We start from the raw sequence: 7,067 nt of genomic DNA, 5'->3' as shown, positions 1-7,067 counted from the left end.
AAACCACGTTCATATTCGCGCGATTTTTTGCGCAGCTCATCAGTGAACAACGGCTCTGTGTAGTTAATGCTGCTCAATGTGAAAGCCCGCAGGTGATGGAGATTTACCGCTGATTACAGAACCGGCTTTACTGATAAGATGCGCGTTAAATATCGCATGCGATTAATCGTGCAGCCCTACAATATACACACGTCACCTAACGCTCTGTTTTACTCTCTGAATAATATTCAGAGTTATTTCCACATGTTCAGTGCATAACATCTGTGCCACAATTCTACACTATTCTATTCTCCAGGCAAGGATGATGATGGTATGGAAATGTCAGGAAGGATAAATCCTACGGATTTATGTCATTCCATTTGCACCAAATTCCTACATTCAAAGGTCACATCAATAAGTCTCTATTTGAACCACATGCATCATTAATCATTCAAACTCACGTCTGTCATCACAGAGGACTAATGTGCTGTCTATAGATCTGTCCTGCTTTGAGGGTCACCCTTCACTTTAAAAAGTGTCATTGATTTCTCTGCTTTCACACCAAAGACCTGTGAGAATATGTGACATTCTGTTTCAGTCTGAATTTTCCTTTTCAATGTGACAAATTATTCAAATACAATTACATGTAATAAAATGATTCATGATTAAATGGAAAAAAATAATAATAAACAATCATCTGAGAAACATAAGCAATATCACATGAGCATGGTCATCTGCAGCCTTGATAATCCTAAAAACAGCACAACTGCGAGTGTTATATTGTCAATCCAGTTTTATTAAACAACAGGTTAATACTGAGTCACTTACATTTAGCTTTATCTGTTTTTGGTCCGCCAACATAACTAGTTCCAAAAAATGGCAACACACAGTAGTGGTGTTTCATTCCTGAATAAATTAGCGTTTTTGAACAAATAGGTTGAATGAATGATTCAGTGACTCACTCATAAAGACGCACTAGTTTCGTCCCTGAATGTATCAGATTGTTTGAACGAATTGGCTGAATGAATGACTCAATGATTCACTCATAAAAACAGTCACTTGTCGCCACCTACTGGTGTAACATGTAACCTACAAAACAACACTAATGGATTACAACTATTCATAAAAATTATAACATCTTTATCTGAATGACAAATTAATAATTCATACTGTCAGTTAATCAATACATAAAAAATTACCATCGTTGACTAATAAGCAAATTACACAGGTCATAGAGTGATTTATTGTAGAATAAGCGCTTCCTATAAATCATCAGCAGCACATTCATATGACAGTTGCTAAGCTTCTCCTTAGTTGTAAACATCTCCAAACAAACTAATTGGGCCACATAACTCTGCATATGGTATCCACATTACTGATATTTTATGCCTTTTGTAATCTTTAACTTTATTTTGAACTAATGCACGGTGTTTACCAATAATACATTCTGTAGAAAAGAAAATCCTTTTTGAGCAGCTGTTAACTGAAGGATGGTTTTGCACTCTGCTTATGAAATGAAAGGAGAAATGAAAGACATTGCTTATTAGGTACAGAACAACCTCTGTTAATTTCTTCCTCAAAAGAAGCATTTATAAGCAGAGCAAAAATAGTGCCTAATTATGCGTTCTTCAGCAAACTACAGAGATTTTGTCTAACCATGAAAGCATTTCTTAAGACTGCAAGCACAAAGGGATTTGTGACTAGATGTAATGCTTCTCTATTCTATATATTTCTGTTTTTAACATGCCCATATTTACATAAACGTGCAAGTGTTGTTATGTTTTTATGACCCTTTTAACCAAAGGACCGGCCTCTTTAAAGCAAACGACATAGAGCATCAAATGGTGGTTTGGGGGCGTCTGACAGAGCTTAATGTTTATCTCCCACCGTTCAGATATTTGTGTTACAGTACAGTTCATGCTGTGCTTGTTATGAATTATGAAAAAGACTGAATTATTATGTAACTTGCTTTTAAAAGGTTGAGTTTCCACCTTTGAGAATTTGAAAAAAGGTTAAATCATTACATTGGATGGCTTGATGAAAATAATTGTGATGCTATTTTTCTTTCTCCTTTTTTCAGAAGACCACTGGGGACTTTGCAATACATCAGAGGGTAAGTGTGATAGATGTTCAATGTTTTTTTTTATTAATGCAAATTAAAACCATACATTCCAATCTGATATGATTTGCTTATAAAAATAGCACATTTTCTAACAAAATATAAAACCAGATGCCTGACATAACTGTTTTTATTTATATATTTTTGTCCTCTGTTTTTCTTACTGCATTTATAAATAAAATATTGATAAAAAAAAATCTAATCCAAGCTGATGGCGGAGGAAAAAGAGAATTTGAAGGTTCAATGCAGTGGGCAGCGTTTTCTTGTCAGTCTAACAAAAGCATCACACTGCCTTGTGTTAAAAGTTCAGCAGGGTAAATCTTTATCACTGTCAAACCTTCATTGTAAAGTACTGTTTTGGTTTAGTCCTCAAACAAAAACAATGTCATGCAAATGGCACCATACAGTGTAACAAAATGGCATTTCAGTCAATTTAATAGCTGATTTTGCTTCACACAGGGAAAATTGTGGTCTCTACCTACCCAGGAGCTAAATCAATGCAAAGACATCACTCAATTGTGAAGCTCACCTCCCCTCCTTCCTAAAAATCATTTGAAATACTTCTGTATATGAGAGATGTACATAAAGACAATCAGGGGAAAATAAAAATACACCATAGACTGGCCACTCCTCATGCCAGTCACACTTAAAGTAACACCTCTCGCAAAATAAGCGTCATAAGTGGCCCACACTAAAGAAAACAATAGCAGCCTGTGTCTGATAACAGATAGAGAGGACGTGTAAATAAACCACATTGTGCATGAAATCAGTGGAGTCCAATGCTTTTTTTAAGTCCTGCAAATGCACTCAGCCTCATAAAGGATCTTTATTAGGCCCACACTGGGGCACTTTGTCAGGTTTTGGAGACACCGATGACTGTTATATCTCTGCTGGTAAAGAGCAGGGCCCAGATGAAAAATGAAATAGAAAAATTAATGGCTGTCCGCAAAGACAAATTATAGAAGCTGGTTATTTCACATAGACTAGGTTCACACGAAGTACATCTACTGTTCAAAAGTATATATATATAATGTATTATTATTATTATTATTGAAAGTCTCTTATGTATGGAAGCTTGTTGAGGCCGAAGTACCAGCGATAAAAATGATTTATGCTAGCCAGGGCAGCGGAGAGATTTCTCTAAGGAATTGGTGGAGGAATTAGCACAGGCATTGGAAGCCTGTACTGTAATGAGGAGGAATGGCATTAGATTCATACCCTTAAAAAGCGAATGGCGCAGCCGGGCCAAACAATCAGTTACTCTACCTCAACATGGGCCCTACCTCAACTCCTGCCTTGAGACTTATTTTCAACCTGGGATAAGAAGACAAAGGATGGTAGATCTGGAAAGGGAAAAAAAAGATCCCATATTTTCATTAGGCTGTTTAAGTAGTTTCACACTAGTTTAAACCAGTTATATTGGAAGACTATGAATGACAATCAATGAGAAAATTAATTAACAACAGGACATGCTGATTAATTAATCAAATTAACTGTATATATCTATTGTTAACTAAAACTATTCAAAATCGTTTTCAGTAACTAAAATTAAATGAGTTGCCTTGGCAACTAATTGAAATAAGTTTAAGTTAAATTACTAAAATTACTACAAGTAAATAAAAGAAAGATAAATAGATATATTTAAAAAAATAAAAAATAAAAACTACAAAAACCAAACACAATTATTAACAATAAAATTAAAAGTAAAATAAAAAATATTAAAAATTAAATATTAATAATACTAAAATAACACTTAATATTTGCTGAGAAAAATCCTCCAGATCATAAAAAGAAAAATTAAAGACATTGGATTACTGAAGTAGACATTATAAAAAGTGGCTGAATGATTCAGCTTTTTTTAACTAATCATTTGCGAATAATATAACGACTCGCTAATTAAGACAACGACTTGTTTATTTTCTGAATGAATGTTTTTAAGCATAATAGTTGAATAAATGATTCAATGACTCACTCATAAAGAAAGTCAGTTGTTTAGCTCATGAATTGCTTGAATAGGTGATTTAAATGACTCTCTCATAAAGTCACAGTCACTTGGTGTAACGATGTAACCTGCAGAAAGAAAACGTTCCACTGTATGTCCCCACATGCAGCAGAATGACAATAAAGCTCAACTTGACTTAACTTGACTTGACTTGTTTCTGCCACAGGGTAAAAAAAAAAAATCAGAAATCCGAGATTTAAACTCAGAATTTCAGGATATAAAAATTTTAATATTACAATGAAATTTAATTTATAAAAAAAATAAAATGTAAAAATATAAAATGTCTGAATTGTGAGATATAAACTTGCAAATGCAAAAATAACATTTAAAATTATGAGATAAATGTCAACAGAATTGCGAGATTTAAACTGAGAATTCTGAGGAAAATGTCAGAATTTCGAGATGTAAGCTCAGAATTCATTGTTTATTTCATGCAATTCTGAAAACAGTTTAAGATTCTTTGATTAATAGAAAGTTTAAAAAAAACAGCATTTATTTGAAACTTGTAACAGTGTAAAACAGTCTTTACTGTCACTTTTGATCAAATGTAATCTGTCCTTGCTGAAGAAAAGTGTTAATTTCTTTCAAAAATAAAACTTACTTCCCCAAACCTTTGAACAGCAATATGTTTACATGCGGTTTAAAAACTAGTTCGGACTACAACAATAATTTGTCTATTTAAATGCTAAAAGAATGCTTAAAAATGCTAAATGCTTAGAAAAAGAATGAGTTGTGACTCTTCATTTTCATAATAAAATGTGTGTAAACTGTATTTAGCACTAAGGACAGATACTGTATTCTGCTTTGGTGTGAATATAGCCACACACACAGCTAGACCTTCTCCCTCCAAGATGAGAATGGATGGATTCAGGGTCCAGACTTCAATTCACAGAAAGGCTTTTGTAGTTAAAAGGCCAGACCGTTATATTACAGCATGGCCTTTTTCAAAAGCATTTGGCAGAAAGTGGATTAAGTTATTGATTTGTGGAAAATGTCACAGCATAAATATTTGCGTTTTAATAGAGTACAGTGCAATCAGTGTTGACTTGTCTCAATAAGTTTTTCATTTCAGCTCTACAGCTGGAGCGAGCAGGAACTGTTGCCACAATTCATGCGCTTCTCAAATAAGGGCTTATGTGTTCAGCATTGCTGAATGATTAGCATGCAAAACGAAATGAATTGCTTTCATTGATTGAGTTTCACACTGTTATTAACAGCAATGAAGACAGACAAGAGGCCATGGAGGTGTGTCTCATCTGTTATCATCCCTATATAAGTTGTATTCAGTTCAGTGTTTCTTTGTCCGGTCTCGTCGATGTGTACGTCTGCATTACCCTGGTGTGTGTGTATGCTACTTCCCTGCTATGGATTACTTGTATGTGGATTATTAAAGAACAGTTTATTGTTATATTCGTCTTGTTCGTACTTCTCTCCCGCACCACACCCGTGACTGAAGACCGGACCTTATAAAGTAAAGCGGCGTGTTTCCCCACGTTTTGGTTTTTCGTTTTTGTCAGTTTTTTTTTGTTTATGGATGATCCTGCCGTCCTCGTCCTCCTGCTGGAGCAGGGGGATCACTCTCTTGAGGACCATACTGAAGACTTTGTGTTCCCTTGAGTTTCATACTGTTATTAACAGCAATGAAGACAGACAAGAGGCCATGGATGACTTGGCTCTTTGTGGCGGAAACCGTTGACGTTAAAGCATATATCTCGTGGGATCTCACTTAACCTTTTTGTTTCGCAGTTTAAACGTGATAAATGACTGCATTAAATGAAAGTGAAACATTTTATTATCCTTGACAGCTGTGGAGTACCTTGGCTTTCAGGCCTTTTCTTTTATGTGGAATTTGACTGTTAACTGACAATAGTTCATTGTCATTTACTGGTATTATTTGTTGCAGATTATTTTATTTATTAATTAATAGCATGAATCACCATCTCTGAAACTTACTTTACCTCAAACTTTTAAACTAGGTCATCTGTTGGAGAATGCATGAGGTAGTCCCTTAGTTTTATACACATATATACATAAGCGAATAAAATAATCTTGTCCGAAGACAAGATCATCGTGATTAGCTGTTCTGTCATAAGCGACAAGAGCGACTCGAATAATAGGATACAAACAGGCTGATAAGGTCAGAGCAGTGTGATGGCCTGCTTGTCCCTAGACAGATTTTACCTGAGAAGATTTTGATGCTTCATTTCGCAAGATTAACTTTTCTCTTCTTTATTCTTCATAACCCAAGAATGCGGCGACACATACCTGGGGTTACGCCGCAGAAACGGTGCAGTGAAGTATAGTTTGAAAGGCTGCGCGTTCGGCTGTACACATACGCTGAGCCGCTTCAGACAGCTCACCAGTAGTGCTTCAACGCACGAAAACACACACATTATGTCAAAATGCGCGGTTTTGGCGAGTTACCTTGTAAACGGAGTTATAAATGACCGTAAAGCGTTGGGAGACAATCGGATGTGTGTCAGACCCGCGTCATCAGGTTCTAAAGAGACAGCACTGATTTTAAAGTGAAACCTGCTGAAGTCTGTCATTGATGTATATCAAAGAACAAAAGAAAAAAAAGAAATCCTTGGACTGTTCTAGTCGCTGATTAACTTTTATATCTTGAATAAAGATTAATATGTATAGTTTATGCATATATAATACAGTTTATGTGAAGATTGTTTTAAAATCACTTAAATTAAAAGTTGTTATATATTAAATGTTAAAAATAATGGCTTTCAATTATACTGTAATGTTGAATGGCTATAATTAATAGGTAAAATTGAGGGAAAATGCACCAGCAGGACAAATTAAAAACATTGTAAATATGTTTAGTCATTGTAGTAGTAATAACAGCCTGTTTTTGCAAAAAGAGTTTCATGGCCAGTAAAAAAAATGTTTGGCCGGTAAATTTGATAATGTCACCGGCCATTGGCAGGTGTGGCAAAAAGTTAGTTTTAGGCCCTG

At 34.9% G+C, this 7,067-nt stretch overlaps 1 protein-coding gene across 1 annotated transcript in view; it reads left to right on the top strand.

Annotated features, from left to right (window-relative positions):
• The window catches only part of LOC107678918 (tenascin-R-like), a 158,601-nt gene that overhangs the window by 40,074 nt on the left and 111,460 nt on the right, over positions 1 to 7,067 (top strand). Inside the window, exon 2 of the mRNA XM_016474320.1 lies at positions 2,060 to 2,092. The gene's annotated coding sequence lies outside the window, so the exon portion shown is untranslated. The remainder of the gene's footprint in view (positions 1 to 2,059; positions 2,093 to 7,067) is intronic.

Source organism: Sinocyclocheilus anshuiensis, unplaced genomic scaffold (genome assembly GCF_001515605.1).
Source record: "Sinocyclocheilus anshuiensis isolate Anshui unplaced genomic scaffold, SAMN03320099.WGS_v1.1 scaffold1576, whole genome shotgun sequence".
Taxonomy (NCBI): Eukaryota; Metazoa; Chordata; class Actinopteri; order Cypriniformes; family Cyprinidae; genus Sinocyclocheilus; species Sinocyclocheilus anshuiensis.
This window is presented reverse-complemented; position numbering and strand designations above follow the sequence as displayed.